General features: G+C 42.8%; 1 protein-coding gene across 2 annotated transcripts in view; it reads right to left on the bottom strand.

Annotated features, from left to right (window-relative positions):
* Positions 1–3,113, bottom strand: part of LOC115154586 (roundabout homolog 1) — a 214,634-nt gene extending 211,521 nt beyond the window's left edge. For both annotated transcript variants that reach the window (XM_029700968.1, XM_029700969.1), the window contains exon 1: positions 2,884–3,113. The gene's annotated coding sequence lies outside the window, so the exon portion shown is untranslated. The remainder of the gene's footprint in view (positions 1–2,883) is intronic.
* Positions 3,114–22,586: the final 19,473 nt, after the last annotated feature.

The following is a 22,586-nucleotide window of genomic DNA, read 5'->3' as shown; positions in this document are numbered from 1 at the left end:
GTGATTTGTTCGGCCATAACAGGCAATAAGAGGAGGTAGAAGATCACAGTCAACACCAGCCATCTTCATGCTTCCCACCATAATAGGAAGTGGGCGGGGCACACTATGCTTTATTTTTTAAAATATTTTTTTAAACAGTTTTTCTCCCCAATTTCATGGCATCCAATTGGTAGTTACAGTCTTGTCCCATCGCTGCAACTCCAGTATGGACTCGGTAGAGGCAAAGGTCGAGAGCCATGCGTCCTCCGAAACACGGCCCTGCCAAGCCGCACTGCTTCTTGACACACTGCTCGCTTAACCCGGAAGCCAGCCACACCAATGTGCTGGAGGAAACACCGTACAACTGGCGATCGTGTCAGCACGCACGCGCCCGGCCCACCACAGGAGTCGATAGTGCGCAATGGGACAAGGACATCCCAGCCGGCCAAACCCTCCCCTAACCCGGACGGCGCTGGGCCAATTGTGCGTAGCTTCATGGGTCACCCGGTCGCGGCAAGCTGTGACACAGCCCGGGATTGAACCCGGATCTGTAGTGACGCCTCAAGCGCTGCATTGCCTTAGACCACCGACCACCCGGGAGACTACACTATGCTTTATTTATAGAGGAAATCAAATGAAGATGTATTCCCAAAGGAGGGTACAAGGGGTGAATTGTGTTTTGTGTAAGTTTAATTTGCTTATTTTTTTTATGAATTAACTTGACAGGGTGAATAACCAGAACAATCCCAATGTGTGTGTGTGTGTGTGAGTCTGTTGCACACGTCAACCTGGTAGCTACTGAGGTGAGACAGGTGGTTTCCCCAACAGCAGACATACATAAACATTCTGTTGTCAGAGGAGCCTGGTGTGATGTTGATGATCATGTGTTTTCTTGTCTGACGAATAAGCCAGATATTGTTGTTGTGGGGAGACCAGAGGGAGGGGCTGATTCTGGAGGTGGGCTGCTCATTCCATTGTTACATGGAGCAGGCCTTGACAAGCTCCTTAAATAGCAGCCCCTCATATCACACTTGGACAACCTGGAATACAGATGCAGGTTGGTGGCGTTGATATTTGGCCGTCTCTGCCATGTACATAGACTTACATAAACCTTCAGATTGCAGGCCTGCCTAAGAGAAGAGCAAAACAAGTGTCTAGGTACTGCTCTGTTTCAGCCATTATGGGCAGCCTAGCTGTGTGGAGGAGAAGGTACTGCTCTGTTTCAGCCATTATGGGCAGCCTAGCTGTGTGGAGGAGAAGGTACTGCTCTGTTTCAGCCATTATAGGCAGCCTAGCTCTGTGGAGGAGAAGGTACTGCTCTGTTTCAGCCATTATAGGCAGCCTAGCTGTGTGGATGAGAAGGTACTGCTCTGTTTCAGCCATTATGGGCAGCCTAGCTGTGTGGAGGAGAAGGTACTGCTCTGTTTCAGCCATTATGGGCAGCCTAGCTGTGTGGAGGAGAAAGTACTTTTTGTTTCCTTAATAAGTGTTCTTGTATCAACGACCTTTGAAATGTTTGAATCCCTCATGATGTAATGTTATTTGTATTAAAATCAAGTATTTAGTGTGTGTGTGTGTGTGTGTGTGTGTGTGTGTGTGTGTGTGTGTGTGTGTGTGTGTGTGTGTGTGTGTGTGTGTGTGTGTGTGTGTGTGTGGGTGTGTGTGTGTGTGTGTGTGTGTGTGTGTGCTCTGTTCCACTGCGGACTGTGAGAGGCAAAGGCAGGGCCTCAATGTGATTTTATAAAGAAACTCTATAATCACAGAGAATTAAAAGGCCCAGGATAAAGGGACAAGCCCAGAATGTTAATGAAGGAGAAGTTCAAGAGACATCAGGTTTAATTCTGATCCCTCTATCCAGTGTGATACATGTACTCCTCACTGATATTGTAGCCATTCTTTCCATTATATTATTGCGTGCCAAGGGTGACAAATGACTCAACGGAATCAATGTCAATGAGATTATTACAATCTATAGACACACAATTATATGTTTCACTACTATAGTAGCATTAATTATCTGCATCACGAGCGAAGCCATCACCGCCTTCCAGAACCTGCCGTTTTTAACTTTCAGCACCACAATGAATGGACAGCTCCTGCCGTAAACGGCTGAATCAACTCAGGACCTTTCTTTTGAAATGTAGGATATTACACCAGTGGGCAATATACAACAAATAAGAACGTCTGGACGGTCAAGTAAATTGTACAACAACTGCTTAGACGTCTTTATTGTGGTTTCGCGAGGAAGCAGCTGTCGTAAACTATAGCCCACCTTTCTGACACATGGCTAGATTGACCCATGAAATAGCACGGTGAGAAGCATGGGCTGGTACTGGGATAATCAGTGTGTAATATAATATATCTTAAAAAGCAATACAATGATAATTACTTTGTTCTCCAAAGATCTGTTAACTCTGTAATTCAGTGTTGGTTGCAAAACCAAACCGTATGGATTAGCCTACCTGACAAATTCAGGGTAGCCTATAGATTACACAGCCACACAACGTCAATGTCAAATCAATAAACTCTCATAAATAATTTTAAAGACAACGAAAATATGACCTAGTTTCTTAATGCGGATTCATTGTTTTAGACGAACTGGGTGTATCCAAAGGACTCACGTAGTCAATACTCACATGTAGACTACCTCTAACACTCTCAGTCCCCCTTCTCTCGTTCACACACACTACTCAGATCAAAGTTTATCAACAGGTTGAGTCAATTTCTATCAAAATTGATAGCCTAATAATTTTGTCTTTACAACTTTACACCATTATTAGACAGAATTGATATAAACTTTTTAGACTGCGCCACAGCCTATCACCTTGTCAAAATATTTGGCAATTAACGTTGTCAATTAACTTCTGCTGCTTCTGAAAGTGGTTGAAGAATTCAATAACTCACCCTCTTTTCGTCGTTATTCGTCTTCGTTTAGTTGTTCAATGCTTGTTTGATTTACTACTGGTCCCTCCTTTCTGTAAAACGTTTGCAAATGTATCTTTTTCCGGTTAAATGTCCTTGCATAGGCACCAAAAAGAGAGGAAATGATGAAAAGAAGAGAAAAGGCGTTCAGGTGTGAGATAAATCAACAAGAAGGCGCCCAAGCCTGAGCACTGAGAAAGGTCCCCGGGAGTAAAAACCTAATCCCGTTCTACCTGGGAATGCAGAGCCGCTATCAGATGGACTATAACGCGAGCTACGAGTGGCAGCGCATACAAATCACCACGCGCACCTTCTCCTGCAGTTACCTGCCGATTTCCTCAGGGTCCTAAGGCTGCGCTAAGGAAATTCGCTCACAGATAGGCTACTTGATTCACACGCCGCTACAGCATGATACTGCGAATATTTTATGATATATCGTAGACTGTGCCGGGCACATGTTTGTTATCGATATCATGATAATGATAATAGATGTGTTGTTATACATCTATCCGTCCTCATTTTCACTCATTCTTTGTCATTACATGGGTGGGTCAGATTATTCATTGAAATGCCTGTCTGACTCTCTGCTCCATTTTGAACAATATTATGTTTATTCACCTTTTAGTAAAATTGTAATCTCGTTCTCTTAAAAGGTCCAGTAGTTATGAAAAACTGTTTCCTGGCATTTGGGCAGGCTATGAACTGGTATCTTTTAAGCCTGAGTTTTGTATCTTATGAGGGTGTATACATTCCTAAATGAATTCTAAATGACACTTAATTCTAAGATTATTTATGTGTGTCAATATTGAAAATGATGTAATGTGACTCACATTAAGTCATGACCACACAAAATGGATTTCATATGGTGCAAACAGCAGGGGTGAATTTCATAGTAAAATAAGTAGACAGTGGACTAGAAAGTGATGAACGTGTGATGAAAGTGATGAATTAGATAACATCGACATGAAACAGTGACTAAAGTGTAACTTTGCAGTTTAGCTTGAGTTAATGTTTGAGATTCTAACGGGTGTTTGCCAACTACACTCAGTGACCGGGTGAAAGCTAAATTATTTGCATCCTATCTGGACCTAAACAGTAAAAATGAAACATATTTTATCATCACTTGTTTCCCTGTTCAATGTGGAAATTCAGAACTAACATGGAATTCAAATATGAAACAAAAGAGAGAGACAGAAAGACAGAAATTTGAGCGAGACAGACAGAGAGAGAGAAAGAAAGAGAGGAATAGAGACTTCAGCAGCTCTTAAAAAGTAAGAGGAACATCGAGTCCCCGCTTGTTCTCTATCCACCGAAGGATTTCTCACCTCTCTATTATCTACACTGGGTTATTTCATTCACTCAGTAGGGGGGATAGACTGGAGAGAGACATGGGGGAGAAAAGTAGACTTCTGTGGAAGTTGAGGACAGAATTCTATATGACAGAATTTGAAGTAGTTAACTTGCTTTTTCTCACCTGTGGCGATTTAACAGGGATCACCATATCCTGTTGAAAATACATACAGCCATCATGCTGAAGATCCAGGCCCTATACTTACACAACAACCCCAGCCAAGTCCCTGGCACGTCACAGCCCACTGAACAGACCACGGGCATCGAGCCTGACAGTAGACAACTCAATCTGTAACTAAACCAAGTCAAATTTTATTTGACACATGCTTGGTAAACAACAAGTGTAGATGAACAGTGAAATGCTTACTTAAAGGCCCTTCCCATCCCAACAATGCTGAGAGAGAAAAAAGAGAAATTAAAGAAAAGTAAAAGACTTAATAATAAAAGTTGACTAAATACACAATGATTAATGACAACTTGGCTATATACACACGCGAGGTACCAGTACCGAGTCAATATGCAGGGGTACAAGGAAATTGAGGTAGATATGTACATATAACTAGGAATAAAGTGACAGATAATAAACAGTAACAACAATGTATGTGATGAGTCACAAAAGTTAGTGCAAAAGGGGTCAATACAGATAGTTCAATATTTAACCAAACAGCTACAGTACCCGGACTAACTATTTAGCAGTATTATGGCTTGGGGGTAGAAGCTGTTCAGGGTCCTGTTGGTTCCAGACTTGGTGCATCGGTATGGTAGAAGAGAGAACAGTCTATGACCTGGGTGAGTGGAGTCTTTGACAATATTTAGGGCCTTCCTCTGACACCGCCTGGTATAGAGGTTCTGGATGGCAGGGAGCTCCGCCCCAGTGATTTAATGGGCCGTGAGCACTACCCTCTGTAGTGTCTTGCAGTAGGATGGCAAGCAATTGCCATACCAAGTGGTGATGCAGCCAGTCAAGATGCTCTGAATGGTGCAGCTGTAGAACCTTTTGAGGATCTGAGAGGACCGTGCTGAATGTTTCAGCCTCCTGAGGAGGAAGAGGCGTTGCCATGCCCTCTTCACGACTGTGTTGGTGTGCGTCGACCATGACAGACCCTTAGTGATGTGGTAACCGAGGAACTTGAAGCTCTCGACTCGTTCCACTACAGCCCCGTCGATCTGAATGGGGGTGTGCTGAAGCCTGGGGAGACTCAGGCATCTAGCTCAGCATCAGTCAGACGACCAATGATTCCCAGTGGAGAGGCCAAACATTCTCCACCCTGGGAGAACACAGCAGCCCAGGGAGAGAATCATGTAGAGTGCTGTTCCACCATGGGAGACCATCCCTAAGGCTCTGTTTGCACTCTGTTGGGCCAACAGCACATCCTGTGAGGCTCCTCCGCCACACAGCACAACAATACACATACCTGCAGTGATACCTGCAGTGAAACCAGCCTAGCGCAACATGGTGGGGGAAAAAATGAGGGAGCTTGTCTTGTCAGTTTCTATAGCAAAGTTCTCTCCGCCCCACTAGTTCCAGTCATAATCACCCCTCTCGACTGTACCAACACAAAGACTATAACTGCATGATTTGTGACAGTAATGCTGAACAGGCCATCTGTAGACACATAGGGTGCGTCCCAATTGACAAGGATCAGCATTTCTAGGTGGTACATCAAAATTGGCATGTCCCAATACCAAGGTATCTTAAAATGCTGCCTTCTAAGGTGCCTTCATTCAGGCGATTTTGAAGGCAGCATCCTATGTATCCTTCGCACCTTGTGGTGCACCAAACATTCAAAACTGAATTAACGGCAGACACAAGTCCCCGCTTTGGAGAAAACTTCCCAGAAAAATAAGAAATAACTTCGCGAAATGTAAGTATTCTGTAAAAATGTTCAAATTGATTTCATATGAATTTTGAATTTGAATATTGAGTAACTGTTGTTTATCAGCCCCTTGCCAAGCTAGTTAGCTAACACGTCATACAGCACACGATAGCTAGATAATGTTAGTAGGGAATCTCATCCTGATTATCGTTGTTTAGAGATTAACATCTTTATTAACTAGGCCTAATCGTAGATTCAGCAATGTGTTAATTGTGAAGACCCGGACAGTTTTTAAATAATGAATTGGTGAACTTACTAGCTATGTAAAGATATGTAGTGAATAGTTTTTTGCCCATTTGTTTTCAGGGACTAAAGTGGGCACCTGATTGCGATGCGCTTCATTGTATTGGCTTGGCAGGAGAAAACAGCTCTGCCGGACTCGTTTGGAGGTAAGACATTTTATTAACAACATCTGATGAAAAATCATAGGAAATGCAGCCAGCTGTGTTCTGTTCATTCTAGGCTTGTTAGCCAGCCAATTTATTTTTGCATTCTGTGGATGAGTCTGTTTAGCAAGCTTGTTAACTAGCTGCATGCAGTGTCTGTTTACCTAACGTTAACATAGTTCAAATTAGAGGCTGTTATTCTACTCTTACTGTAAACAACTGAACAAGCCTAAAAATATGCAAAACTGTTACCAAAACGATTGCACATTAATAAAGGTAGTTGTGGCTTCAGCAACTTGAACCAGCACTGAAATCTGAGCCGTGAGGTTAGTTTCTCCCCCCTTGTCTCTGCTTGTTCCAGGTTGAAGGACATTAAGGAGTGTGCAACATCACAATGTTAGAGATAAATAGATTCACACATGTTATGGTTTATCATGCAGATTTGTCTGGAAATTGTAACTTATGAAGCTCATTCTAAAATAGGCATGATTTCTGCCCCAGGGGAATGCACTGTGTGTAAGTCTTCAATTTAGTCCACAATTAGTTGAATGAAGTGTTAGTAAAGGGCTGGAACAAGAACTTGTAAACTCCTGTCCTGTTTCTAAAAAAACTATGGCGGTCATGACTAAATTTGCCCTCATGTACTGAATAAGGTTATGAATGTTGGAGGTTAATCTCCTTTATGTCCCTCACTTTGGAATTACTTATTTTGTACAATGGATTGTTTTAAGTACTCATGCACAGATACACAAAAACCAATAAAAATGTTTGAATGTTTTCAAAATGACAAGTGTTAATGTCTCCATAGGATTCTGGTTTCGAGGTTAGGGCATCTGGTGCCTGTTGTTCATCTGTCTAATTCCCTGCAAGGAGAGAGAAAGGCATCAATAATATTACAGTACAATGGTGTAATCATTTCATTGATTACATATTCCTGTTCGATATGCGCTTATATAATTAGATTGGACATGTTATCTTTTATCACAAGCCAGTATTTGTATCCAATGCATTTAGCTTACATGAGAATGAATTAGCCTTCTTATGTAATTAGATTGCATCATATCATCTTCCAATATTAGTTATCAACGAACATAAAACAATGTTATCCTGAACATCAGTGTCATTTAATAATATGCATGGCTGTGATAGTTGAATTAACCACAACGTTAGCAGCTCTAACGCAGTATTAGCTTCACGGTGAAACACCACTATTCTGGCTATTAATCATTCCTATACAATCAGTAAAATAGCTTATTTAGCAATCTCATGAAAATCGTATCCTGTATCATGCATACAACTTTACCTGCCATGTCCACATTCCACAACTATGGAGCTGCAGACCAAGCAATATGCTAGAGGAGGACCCTATACTGTAGGCTAAGTATTCTGGTCGGTGTCAACTTAATTCATGGACAAGCACTGAGGAGATCAATTCTGTTACTTGTTAACTTGTTATTCGTGTCAGATATTTCCATTTGGGATAGTTGTTCACTGAATTGCTAGCACTAGTTGCTCACACTGCTACAGTGACTACAATGTAAACAAACGTCTGGCACTCGGTGGAATGTGAATGCGTTGTCACGTGATGCGGCCCAAAATAACAGTTACCTACTGGAAAAGTTCTACCTACTAAGGTAGGTGCCTTTGGAGGCAGGTAGGCAGCTGCATTTGGATTGGGACACAACCATAGGCTATGTTTACACAGGTAGCCCAATTCTGCAATTTTTTCCACTATGTTTGATCTTTTCACAGCAGATCTTTTTCAGAGCTGATCTAATTTGTCAAAAGACCAATTAGTGAGAGAAAAAACTCAGAATTGGGCTGCCTGTATAAATGCGGCCATTTTGGACTAGGATTGTGACAATATGGAGAAGGCAAAGCCTGCCAAACTGAAACATTCTTAAACTCCATCTCCTAAAGTTCTACCATTCCTACAGCCGACTGGAAAGTATTCCATTACCATTGGGTGATTCAATGGTTGAATATTCTCTTGATTAGCTACCTGCTAGCTGTCTAAGCTCACACCAAACTGGTGATAGTAGTTGATTGAAGACATTCAGCATAGATTTATCCACAATAACCATTGCGTTTATCAGCCAATATTTTCCCCTCTCTCTATAACAACAGGGGGAATTCCTTTGATGCACCAAATCAAATCATAAATCAAATGTTATTTGTCACATGTGCCGAATTGTAACGGTTGTCGTTGGGAATGGAGGACCAAAACGCAGCAGGAATGTGGATGCTCATCTTATCATTTATTTTAAATAAAGAGAACACCAAAAACAACAAAACAAAGAACGCACAAACAACAACACAGTCTTGTAATGCTCACACAGGCAAAACAAGAAACAATCTCCCACAAGACCAAACCAAACAATTACCCATATATAGGACTCTCAATCAGAGGCAACGAGAAAGCACCTGCTGTCACAGTATTCATCGTGGATTTGAAAGGAGGACCAAGGCGCAGCAGAAGTGTGGACACTCATGTTTCTTTAATTAACAAAACAAGTAAAGTATCCACTGGGAAAAACAATAAACAAAACAATGAACAGTACTCACGATACGACAGTGTAGCATGCTAAACCAAAAAAAACAGTGCTCACCACAATTCCCCACAACCCCCAGTGACAAACATACTCCTACATATATGACTCCCAATCAGGAACAACGATCCCCAGCTGTTCCTGATCAGGAGTCACAAGAGACAGAGAACATTCAAACACACACACACAAGCCTGCCACGTCTTGACCCCCAAACTACTACAACAGCTCCATCTGCTGGTCAGGACGTGACACCTGCCTCCAATTGAGAGTCCAACCCCCCATCAACCTAAACATAGAAATACAACAAACCAGAAAAAACATAGAAATACAAAACATAGAACATAGACCAAAACCCGGAAATAATAAATCAAACACCCTACTACATAAATCACCACCCCGAACCACATAAAACAAATACCCTCTGCCACGTCCTGACCAAACTACTATAACAAATAACCCTTATACTGGTCAGGACGTGACACGAATACACAAGTGTAGGTAGACCTTACCGTTAAATGCTTACTTACAAGCCCTTAACCACCAATGCAGATTTTTTTTTAAGTAAGCAAGAAAATATTTGCAATTGAAAAAAAAAAGTATAATAAACTAACAAAGAAAGTAGCACAATAAGAATAACGAGGCTATAAAAAGGAGGTAGTGGTACAGAGTCAATGTGCGGTGGTACAGGTTAGACGAGGTAAGTTGAGGTAATATGTACATGTAGGTAGGGGTAAAGTGACTATGCATAGATAATAAACAATGAGTAGCACCAGCATAAAAAAGGGGGTCAATGCAAATATGTCAGGGTAGCCATTTGATTAACTGTTTAACAGTCTAATGGCTTGGGGGTAGAAGCTGTTAAGGAGCCTTTTGGACCTAGACTTGGTGCTCCGGTACCCCTTGCCGTTCGGTAGCAGAGAGAACACTCTATGACTAGGGTGGCTGGAGTCTTGACAATTTTTAGAGCCTTCCTCTATATAGCCTGGTATATAGGTCCTGGATGACAGGAAGCTTGGCCCCAGTGATATACTGGGCCGTACGCCCTACCCTCTGTAGCGCCTTGTGGTCGGATGCCAAGCAGTTGCCATACCAAGCGGTGATGCAACCAGTCAGGATGCTCTCGATGGTGCAGCTGTAGATCTTTTTGAGGATCTGAGGACCCATGCCAAATCCTTTCAGTCTCTTGAGGGGGAATAGCCGCTGTCACGCCCTCTTCATGACTATCTTGGTATGTTTGGACCATGATAGTTTGTTAGTGATGTGGAAGCCAAGGAATTTGGAGCTCTCGACCCGATCCCCTACAGCCCCGTCGATGTGAATGGGGGCATGCTCAGCCACCCTTTTTAGTCTACGATTAGCTCTTTTGTCTTTCTCTTGTTGAGGGAGAGGTTATTGTCTTGGCACCACACTGCTAGGTCTCATTGTTTCCGTGTTCAGGCCTTCAACCATTGTGTCATCTGCAAACTTAATGATGGTGTTGGAGTCGTGGGTGAACAGGGAGTACAGGAGGGGACAAGCACGCACCCCTGAGGGGCCCCCATGTTGAGGATCAGTGTGGCAGATGTGTTGTTGCCTACCCTTACCACCTGGCAAGGCCCGTCAGGAAGTCCAGGATCCAGTTGCAGAGGGAGGTGTTTAGTCCCAAGGTGCTTAGCTTAGTGATGAGCTTTAAGGGCACTATGGTGTTGAATACTGAGCTGTAGTCAACAAACAGTATTCTCGCGTAGGTGTTCCTTTTATCCGGGTGGGAAAGGGTAGTTTGGAGTCCAATGGAGATTGCGTCATCTGTGGATCTGTTGTGGTGGTATGTGAATTGTAGTGGGTCTAGGGTTTCTGGGATGATGGTGTTGATATGAGCCATGACCAGCCTTTCAAAGCATTTCATGGCTACAGACGTGAGTGCTACAGGGCGGTAGTCATTTAGGCCAGTTACCTTGGCGTTCTTGGGCACAGGGACTATGGTGGTAAATGGTCAAATTTGCTAAATAGAGGGCAAGGGAGAGCTTTGTGCTCGTCTCTATATGTGGAGTAAGGTGGTGTAGAGTTTTTTTTTTCCTCTGGTTGCACATGTGACACACTGGTAGAAATTAGATCAAACAGATTTACATTTCCGTCCATTAGGAGCGCCGCTTATTCTCTTGTTTGCTTATGGCCTTATTCAGCTCGTTGAGTGCGGTCTTAGTGCCTGCATCGGTTTGTTGTGGTACATTTTTTTTTTAAATGTTACCTTTATTTAGCTAGGCAAGTCAGTTAAGAACAAATTCTTATTTTCAATGACGGCCTAGGAACAGTGGGTTAACTGCCTTGTTCAAGGGCAGAATGACAGATTTTTACCTTGTCAGCTCAGGGATTTGATCTTGCAACCTTTCGGTTACAAGTCCAACGCTCTAACCACTAGGCTACCTGCCGCCCCAAATAAATAAATAAACAGCTATGAAAAATATAGATGAAAACTCTCTTGGTAAATAGTGTGGTCTACAGCTTATCATGAGGTACTCTACCTCAGCCGAACAAAACCTTGAGACTTCCTTAATATTAGAGATCGCGCACAAGCTGTTGTTGACAAATAGACACAGACCACCACCCCTCGTCTTACCGGAGGTTGCTGTTCTATCTTACCGATGCACAGAAAATCCAGCCAACTGTATATTATCCATGTCCTCGTTCAGCCACGACATAAGATATTACAGTTTTGAATGTCCCGTTGGTAGGATAGTCTCAAACTGAGCTCATCCAGTTTATTCGCCAGTGATCGCACGTTTACCAGTATATGGTAAAGGTGGATTATCCACTCGCCAACTAATTTTCACCAAGCACCTGCATCTGCGCTCTCTCTATCAGTGTCTCCTCTTCATGCAAATGAAGGGGAGTTGGGCCTGGTCCGTGAGGAGCCGTAAATCTTTCGCCTCCAATTCGTTAAAGAAAAAATATTTTTCCAATCTGTGGTGAGTAATCGCTATTCTGATGTCCAGAAGCTATTTTCGGTCATAAGACGGTGGTAGAAACATTATGTACAAAAATAGTTACAAACAATGTGAAAACACACACAGAATAGCATGATTGGTCAGGAGCATGTAAAATGGCAGCAATCCCCTCCAGTGCCACCATACCACCACATCATGGATACAGTGGTGTTACCCCATAATACTTGTCACAGCAGAGGAGGCCATACTTCCAGCATTCTGCAAAGGTCTCAGTATTGGTGTGTGTTTAGCTGGTCAGATTGGTCAGCAGACTGAGATGTAGATTCATTACTGGCATCAGGCTAAGTGTGAAAGAACACAGAGATCACTGTCTCCCCTCATAATGGCCTCTGGTACCACTGGTACCACAGGTACATAATATTTCCTGGCATATTAATGTCAACAGTCACTGTGGATGCCTGAGCCTCAGACAGACAGAGGCATTACACACAAGTATTTGAACAGCTTTACTCCAAATGTATATTTGGAGTTGATGTAATGGTGTCAAGCCAAAGTATAAAAGGTTAATTGATTACTTTCTTAGTAAGATGGTTCAATGTAAATTTCACAAAATGGTTGTTCTGGAAATTATAGAAATATAAAGCACTTTCTCTCACATACTCCTCACTTCACCTTCTCAATGTTCTCCCAGGGAAAACACTTTCTCTCACATACTCCTCACTTTACCTTCTCAATGCTCTCCCAGGGAAAACACTTTCTCTCACATACTCCTCACTTCACCTTCTCAATGTTCTCCCAGGGAAAACACTTTCTCTCACATACTCCTCACTTCACCTTCTCAATGTTCTCCCAGGGAAAACACTTTCTCTCACATACTCCTCACTTCACCTTCTCAATGTTCTCCCAGGGAAAACACTTTCTCTCACATACTCCTCACTTTACCTTCTCAATGCTCTCCCAGGGAAAACACTTTCTCTCACATACTCCTCACTTCACCTTCTCAATGTTCTCCCAGGGAAAACACTTTCTCTCACATACTCCTCACTTCACCTTCTCAATGTTCTCCCAGGGAAAACACTTTCTCTCACATACTCCTCACTTCACCTTCTCAATGTTCTCCCAGGGAAAACACTTTCTCTCACATACTCCTCACTTTACCTTCTCAATGCTCTCCCAGGGAAAACACTTTCTCTCACATACTCCTCACTTCACCTTCTCAATGTTCTCCCAGGGAAAGCAGGTGAAGGAGAAGGAGGAGCTTCATAGTGATGCAACGGTGGTGTTTCAAGGACATAGACCTCTGCCTCTGTAGTCGGTACACACAACGAGAGAATGTCTCAGAGGAAGAGGGCTAGTCGGAAAGAAAGAAAGAGAAAAGCAAGAGAGAGTTGGGGAGAGCAAAGAGTGAGATAGAGGGAGAGAGAGGTTCAAGCTTGGTCCCAGAGGTATATGTAGCCATTGGTCCTTCAGAGAATGGGGCCAGTTAGTGTTAAACTGATACTCAATTAGCCAGAGCACCCTGGGAGCCCTTGGAGCCCATTCCTCTCATAGGAGTCTGTCTGTGGGATATGTTTTAATTACCCAGGCACTGAAGCCACGCCGCAATCTTGCCATGGGCCTCTAAGACAGCTCTGGGTTGGCTGGAGATATAGCCTCAACCTCGCATGGTGAGGGCTGGGTGTGAGGTCAGTCTGGTGAGGGGCTTACTCTACTTACCACATTCATTAAGTCACTCGGAGTCCACACAAAGCAGTCTGTAAATGGCAGCGTATGCTAATCCCTCCTATACTCCTGTTCTGTATGCCAGCCTAGCAGCATATAGTCAAGGTGAATAGTACATTCTCTGCTGTTAGGGTCAATATGGAATAAGAGGTAGCCAGCAGCAGTGAATAAAATAATGGTATTTTCGTTATGCTTCGTGATGACAAAACTCTACCCCTGCTCTCTACCAGGGCCTAATATCACCAGCATCTGCATGTGTCAGATCTCTGCATGAGCTATCCAATTATATGCTTTATATACATAGATACTCATTCAAATATTCATTCAAATCTCCAACTTGTGATGTAGGTTGAAACAATTATTTCAAAAGAGAGTCCTTTAGGGTCCAAAAGAGTGCCCATGGCATGCCTCGAGCTATAGAGCTACAGAAACCACCTGTCCTATATGAAAGGCTAGGGGAAAAACAAGGTAAGGATAAGCCAGGCAGCCTGGAGGTTCGCTCAGCCCCATAGCCTTCGCCCCCAGCCAGAGATTGACAATGTTGGGAGTCCCCTCCTGCATATCAAGAGAAGGCAAACCCGCAGAGGTAAGAACGGGGCTCTGCCAGGTCAGGGGAAGCTGTCTAATTACAGCAAAGGAAGCAGAGCTGCTCGTTAATCAAATAAGGGCTAACGAGCCAAGGCACCATAGGAGAGTTTGCCTCTTCTTTGCAGAATGAAAGTTGTCTTTCTCCTCTTTCCCTCTCCTCTCACTTGGATGTTCAAACATTTAAACAGGCTAATGAGCCAATTTAGCGGCAAACTTTAAAATGGTCTTTCTTTTTCTCTGTTTCCTCATCCTCTTTTTTCTGTTCTCTTTCAGTTCTGTCACGTCTCTCCTCATCTTTCATGTTCTCCCATTCTCTAACCCTGCATCATTCTCCACACCACCTCTAGTATAAATAAGACTGGATAAATGTTAGTTTCTCAATATAATTGGCAACCTAATCCACTCCAGCTAGTGAGCCTAAACTCCTGCATTGCTCAAAGGATCTGTCTTGAAAAAGGAGGCTATTCATAAAACTGTACCTCTTATTTGACAAGCTTCCACTGAGATTGATTGTATGTCTCATACTTTGTCTTTCAACAAAACATATGACGTAAATAGCATGGTTGTGACTTACTATAGATTTAGTACCAGTTCATTTCTCATAAAAAGCAAGCGTTTGCACGTGCTTTACATTGAGATAAGCATTATGAACCTTATTAATTATAATGAGTGACTGAGTATGCCAATAGACCCTACATAATGTTCCTTTTAGTCTACACATCAGGCAAATGTGAACCTATTTAGTAATTGCTGGTTACATAAATAGCAGGTGCATGTGGCACAATGTGGGTATCAATTAAAATGACGTATGAACCTGGCACAGTCTAATTACGACCTGGGCATGTATTTAATAACATGCTTCAAACCACAGAGGATATAATCCTGTTCACCTGACCTGTAGTTTCTGATGCTAAAATCCCAATCCCACTATATGCCGATGGAAGTCACGTGTGTTTATTATCACAGCTGTGTACATACCACGACAAGCAAACATCAAGGCGGCACTCAGCGAACTGTACAAGAACATTAGCCAGCAAGAATCCTATCACCTCGAAGTAGTCTTTATTGTCGCGGGAGATTTTAACAAAGCAAATTTAAATTAAATTAATCAAATATGCTACAATAGCTGTCAACCGTCTCTCTTGTGTTGCTCCTCCTCCTTACAGAGAACAGGCAACGTGGGTCTCAGGGCAATTCGTAATATTCTTCATGTAAATCTGTGACATTCCATTTACTATATGTTACTTTACTTTCGGTTTCATTATGAATCAAATAGCTTTTGTAAAATATCATACGAATTAGAGGACGTAGTGTATCTACGTCTAACCAGGTCGTACAATAGCAAACGAATCATTATGTTAAGATGGCACCGAAGAGGACGGCTGACGTTTTATATGCCTGTAACCAATTGCGATATTTTGTTCATTTTTTTGTAACTTCTTTTTTAACTTATTTTGTACATAATGTTGCTGCTACCATCTCTTATGACCGAAAATAACTTCTGGACATCAGAACTGTGATTACCCACCACGAACTGGAAGAAGCTTTTTCCTTTAACGAGTCCTTTAACGAGTCCGACGAGAAAGATATATTGCTCTCCCGGGAACAGGCCCATATCCCTATCATTTGCTTGAAGACAAGACGGAGGAAAAGAGGACACAGACCAGGCTGACTTTTGAGAATCAGTCAGCAAGCGAGTAAACTCCCACTGCCATCAATTCTACTTGCTAACATGCAATCATTGGAAAATATAATTGATGATCTACGATTACGATTATCCTACCAACGGGACATTAAAACCTGTAATATCTTATGTTTAACCGAGTCGTGGCTGAATGACGACACAGATAATATAAAGCTGGAGGGATTTTCAATGCACTGGCAGAACAGAGAAGCTACGTCTGGTAAGAAGAGGGGTGGGGATGTGTGTCTTTTTGTCAATAACAGCTGGTGTGTGATGTTTAATATTAAAGAAGTCTCGAGGTATTGCTTGCCTGAGGTAGAGTACCTTATGATAAGCTGTAGACCACACTATCTACAAAGAGAGTTCTCATCTATATTATTCTTAGCCATCTATTTACCACCACAGACCGATGCTGTCACTAAGACTGCATTCAACCAACTATAAGACCATAAGCAAACAAGAAAATGCTCACCCAGAAGTGGCGCTCCTAGTGGCCGGGACATTAATGCAGGCAAACTTAAATCAGTTTTACCAAATTTTACCAGCATGTTAAATGTGGAACCAGAGGGAAAAAAACTCAAGACCACCTTTACTCCACACATAGAGACACATACAAAGCTCTCCTCCACCCTCCATTTGGAAAATCTGACCATAATTCTATCCTCCTGATTCCTGCATAAAAGCAAAAACTAAAGCAGGAAGTACCAGTGACTCGCTCAATACGGAAGTGGTCAGATGATGCGAATGCTATGCTACGCCATGAAGTGCTTTGAAAGGCTGGGCATGGCTCACATCAAAAGCATCCTCCCGGAAACCCTAGACCCACTCCAATTTGCATACCGCCCCAACAGATCCACAGATGATGCAATTTCAATCGCACTCCACACTGCCCTCTCCCAGATGGACAAAAGGAACACCTATGTGAGAATGCTGTTCATTTACTACAGCTCAGCATTCAACACCATAGTGCCCACGAAGCTCATCACTAAGCTAAGGACCCTGGGACTAAACACCTTCCTTTGCAACTAGATCCTGGACTTCCTGACGGGCTGCCCCCAGGTGGTAAGGGTAGGCAACAACACATCAGCCACGCTGATCCTCAACACTGGGGCCCCTCAGGGGTGTGTACTTAGTCCCCTCCTGTACTCCCTGTTCACCCACGACTGTGTTGCCAAACATGACTCCAACGCCATCAGTTTGCTGACAACACAACAGTGGTAGGCCTGATCACCGACAACGTTGAGACAGCCTATAGGGAGGAGGTCAGAGAACTGGCAGTGTGGTGCCAGGACAACAACCTCTCCCTCAATGTGGGCAAGACAAAGGAGTTGATTGTGGACTACAGTAAAAGGCGGGCCGAACCGGCCCCCATTAACATCAACGGGGCTGTAGTGGAGTGTGTCGAGAGTTTCAATTTCCTTGGTGTCCACATCGCCAACGATCTATCATGGTCCAAACACACCAAGATAGTCTTGAAGAGGGCACGACAAAACCTTTTCCCCATCAGCAGACTGAAAAGATTTAGCATGGGTCCCCAGATCCTCAAAAGGTTCTACAGCTGCACCATCGAGAGCATCCTGACCAGTTGCATCACTGCCTGGTATGGCAACTGCTCGGCATCTGACCGCAAGGCACTACAGAGGGTAGTGTGTACGGCCCATTACATCCCTGTGGCCAAGCTTCCAGTAATCCAGGACCTATATAATAGGCAGTGACAGAGGAAAGCCCATAAAATTTCAGAGACTCCAGTCACCCAAGTCATAGACAGTTTTCTCTGCTACCGCACAGCAAGCGGTACCGGAGCGCCAAGTCTAGGACCAAAAGGCTCCTTAACAGCTTCTACCCCCAAGCCATAAGACTGCTAAACAACTAATCAAATGGCCACCGGAGTATTTACCTTACACCCCCCCCCCCCATTTATTTTGTACACTGCTGCTACTCACTGTTTATTATGTATGCATAGTCACTTCACCCCTACCTACATGTACAAATTACCTCTAACCTGTACCCCCGCACACTGACTCGGTTTTGGTACCCCCTGTATATAGCCTTGTTATTGTTATGTTATTGTGTTACTTTTTATTATTTTTTACTTTAGTTTATTTGGGAAATATTTCCTTAACTCTTCTTGAACTGCACTGTTGGTTAAGGGCTTGTAAGTAAGCATTTCACAGTAAGGTCTACACTTGTATTCGGCGCATATGACAAATAAAGTTTGATTTGATTTGAATTGAATTAGATGACGTTGTCACGTCCTGACCATAGTAAGATGTGATTTTCTATGGTAGAGTAGGTCAGGGCGTGACGGGGGCATTTTGTGTTTTTCTATGTTTTCTATTTATATGTTTAAGTTCTAGTTTTTCTATTTCTATGTTGTTTTTTGGGTTGATCTCCAATTGGAGGCAGCTGGTCCTCGTTACCTCTGATTGGAGATCATATTTAAGTAGGGGTTTTTCTTCCTGGGTTTTGTGGGTGATTATATTTTAAGTAGTGTTTGTTTCTCTCTGCGTCACGGTTTGTTGTTTTCTAAATTCAGTTATTTATGTTTTGCAAAGTTTCACGGATTGAATAAAATGTGGAACTACAACCACGCTGCAATTTGGTCCGATCCTTTCGACAGCCATGACAGACGTATCTTATCAATCGTCTTGGTGGACGTATAGTATTATGCCTTTCTCTTGAGACCAGGTTGCTTGTTGCGTCATAACAACAAAGGAGAATTACAGGGAGAATTTACATTGGTGGTTAGGTGACGTTAACAACGAAGGTTAGGTTACTTTACGTGAAAGGTTAGGAGAACTAAAATGACAAAGGTTAGGAGAATTTACTTAGTATGTTGAATTGAGTTAAGTTAAGGAAAAGGGTTAGGGGAAGGGTTAGCTAAAATGCTACAGTTGTCCCCTACGCAACTCGAACATGCAACCTTTGGATTACGCCTACCCATACTCTCCGACCAACCTCCCTAGTTTTGTTTCTATCTAAAGTAACTAGACCATTAGAAGGTATCATACGTCTTGGAGGTGCATAGAAAAACGTAAACTATGTTTCATATGGCTCTGAGGCCAGGCTGGAACAGAGCAAACTGTAGATTAATAAGCAGCAGCTCAACTCTCCTCTCAGAGAAAAACTCTCTGATGACTCCTCTCCTCCGTGTCACACTGTCTCCCTGGACGAAGGCGAGCGTTCTCCAATCAATCTCGTTACCGGGGAATAGCGCATCGAAACCTTTCCGCTCCACAGAAAATGCCTTCCATCAAGACTAATTGGAGCTCAAGTGAGAAGCGTAACCAATTGAAGGGCGAGCGTCGGTGTGTTGTTTCTTCTTATAAAGATGTAAGTCCATTATTGGTGCTTTATTTGACAGCCGTGGAATGGAGGAGTCATTCATTAGTGGGGAAAATGACTTTTCACAGACAAACAAAAGGACATAATGTGATACGGTGGTATGCAGTGTGAGATCACACAGGCTCACGTCCAGACACTTTGACATTCTGAGCAGTAAATACTACTTTCTACAGTACAAAAGCCCCCCCACCCCACCCCCCACCACCTACAGTATCCATGCACATTGAATTGCTTCAGCAGAGCATGGTTGTCCACTGATGCAAAGAGCTAGGCTTGGTTAGTCACGTGAGACCCACTCAGCAGGCTAACCTCAAGGCAGTTAAAGGGTTCTATCAATGGGCCACACCTTGTATGTTATTCTGATGAATGTTGGAATTCACCACTGTTTTATAGTCCCCTCACTATCCTATAAGGTCAGTGAGTGGACTCACAAGGTAGACAGAGATTAAGACAGAATCATGTAACATCCACCCGTTATTCATCACGAAGAATTGAATGAGCTGCTCTTCAGCTGTAATAGAAACCAGTCGTGTGATATCGCTTTCATAGAAACCTGACTTAAGAGGGAAGCAAAGAAGCATTTTACCTGAGCTCTATCTATAAAATAGTTGAAGAAAGGAGCTTGGGGGAAAAGTTCTGGGAATTCTATTAACCCCTGATACTGCACTCTTCTTTCTCTCCTCCATTCCTCCACTCCCTCTCTCTCTATCCCCATCTCTCCTCCCTGTGCTCCATGGTGGAACTGTCAGGCAGACTAATGGCCAGCCCTGAGCCCCATCTTGAACCCAGCAGGATTTATTTACCCTCCATGGTTCATCCATTCACCAATTAATCAATATACTAATATCAGGATGAAGAAACAAATACTTTGGCTAACGATGGTGAGTTCATGAAATGCTATAGAAACATCTGTCTGAAACAGCCTTCCAGAATCTTTCAGGGAACAATGTGGATGTGTTTCATCTCCTAATCCTGTCTCTGTAGTCTGGTTACAAGACAGCTTAGTTAGTGGTTTCCCACTATGAATGTGATCTCATCTAACGGGGGTGGTTGAAGACAGATGGCTAACATTTTGCTGTTGTTCCCAAATGAGTCATTTTCTGCATCTTTATTTCAACAGCATATTTCTATCATGATACAAAAATTCCCTTCACACACATCCGTGCCCACAGCCACACCAACCTACCACATGTACACACACACTTACACACAAGCAAGCACACATGCACATACATACAGTACATACCTGCTCAAAATAACATACACAGGTTGGTTGATCGGTCAATCGCTTGTATCAGATATGGTTATTTATATGGTAATGCCTGGTGACCCCTCTCCTCCCGCTTACTTTCACCTTCCTCTACTTTCCACGCTCTGCCCAGGTAGACTAACACTTGAGCATCTACAGGGGGATCCAGAAAATGCTATTTAAATGGATTGGCCATTACATGGGAGCTGCATGGGGTTATCTGTGAGAATGCAATCCGAACCTATCTACCGTTTAGCGTTCCTCCGTTTTCCCTTCTCCAGGAATTCATTTCCTCTCACCTCAAAGCAAGAGTCACTCCACCAGGAAAATTATACTCCACAACCATTTACATGGAAATCACTTTCCCTAACTTAGATGTGTGTGCAGCCCCTCTTCTATGTGAGAATCTGACACAAGAGAAAACTAACAGATGATGTCAACACTTGCTGGAAAAAGAAAGAAGGGATGGATCACCATTATGTAATTGTGTAGAAATGATGTTAAATATAATAATAAACTACATTCATCAATCTGACTCCATTATTATGTGAACGTGTAGGCTCATAGGCGTATCCGATGGCTCTTGCGAAGGTAGCAAGCCATGCATCACCACTCAGAATACAATAAGTTACATGTGTCTAAGATAACCTTTATGCAATTATAAAGAGGCTCAGAGACAAAGAGCTAATATCTTGTGATCAATGTCCTAGCATTAAATTATTGTGTTAAGCTTAGCTCAGAGCTGCATAGTTAGAGACCAAGCATACAGTACAAGTCAAAAGTTTGGACAAATCTACTCATTCAAGGGTTTTACTTTATTTTACTATTTTCTACATTGTAGAATAATAGTGAATACATCAAAACTATGAAATAACACATATGGAATCATGTAGTAACCAAAAAAGTGTTCAACAAATCAACAAATCTTCAAAGTAGCCACCCTTTGCCTTGACAACAGCTTTGCACACTCTTGGCATTCTTTCAACCAGCTTCATGAGGAATGCTTTTCCAACAGTCTTGAAGGAGTTCCCACATATGCTGAGCACTTGTTGGCTGCTTTTCCTTCACTCTGCGGTCCAACTCATCTGAAACCATCTCAATTGGGTTGAGGTCAGGTGATTGTGGAGGCCAGGTCATCTGATGCAGCACTCCATCACTCTCCTTGGTAAAATAGCCCTTACACAGCCTGGAGGTGTGTTTTGGGTCATTGTTCTGTTGAAAAACAAATTATAGTCCCACTAAGCGCAAACCAGATGGGATGTTGTATTGTTGCAGAATACTGTGGTAGCCATGCTTGTTAAGTGTGCCTTGAAATCTAAATAAATCACTGACAGTGTCACCAGCAAAGCACCCCAACACCATCACACCTCCTCCTCCATGCTTCACAATGGGAACCTAATCTAACCTAATCTATTCACCTACTCTGCATTTCACAAAGACATGGCCATTGGAACCAAAAATCTCAAATCTGGACTCATCAGACCAAAGGACAGATTTCCACCAGTCTAATGTATATTGCTCGAGTTTCTTGGCCCAAGCAAGTCTCTTCTTCTTATTGGTGTCCTTTAGTAGTGGTTTCTTATTTCACCATGAAGGCCTGATTCATGCAGTCTCCTCTGAACAGTATTATGATGGCGCCGGAGGGGAGGGCTGCTGTCTTATCGGCTCTCAACCAACTATGCTTTAATGTTGCTGTTTTGTACATAATGTTGCTGCTACCATCTCTTATGACTGAAAATAGCTTCTGGACATCAGAACTGCCATCGCTCACCTCAAACTGGACGAAGAGTTCTTCTTCAGTAAGTCAGACGGGAGGAATATACTACTACAGACACTCGACCAGGCCCAGATCCCTGTGATTCACTGGAGAAGGAAACTGAGATTTAGTGGAAAAAGATCAGGGTGCCTTGTGAGGATCAGGCGACGATTGGCTAATCTGCCCTTGCCTTCCATCCTGCTAGCTAATGTTCAATCACTGGAAAATTAATGGGACAAGCTGAAAGCACGTAT

This window comes from Salmo trutta, chromosome 19 (genome assembly GCF_901001165.1).
Source record: "Salmo trutta chromosome 19, fSalTru1.1, whole genome shotgun sequence".
NCBI classification, from domain to species: domain Eukaryota; kingdom Metazoa; phylum Chordata; class Actinopteri; order Salmoniformes; family Salmonidae; genus Salmo; species Salmo trutta.
The sequence above is the reverse complement of the archived record's forward strand: the minus strand, read 5'-3'. Positions and strand labels throughout refer to the sequence as shown.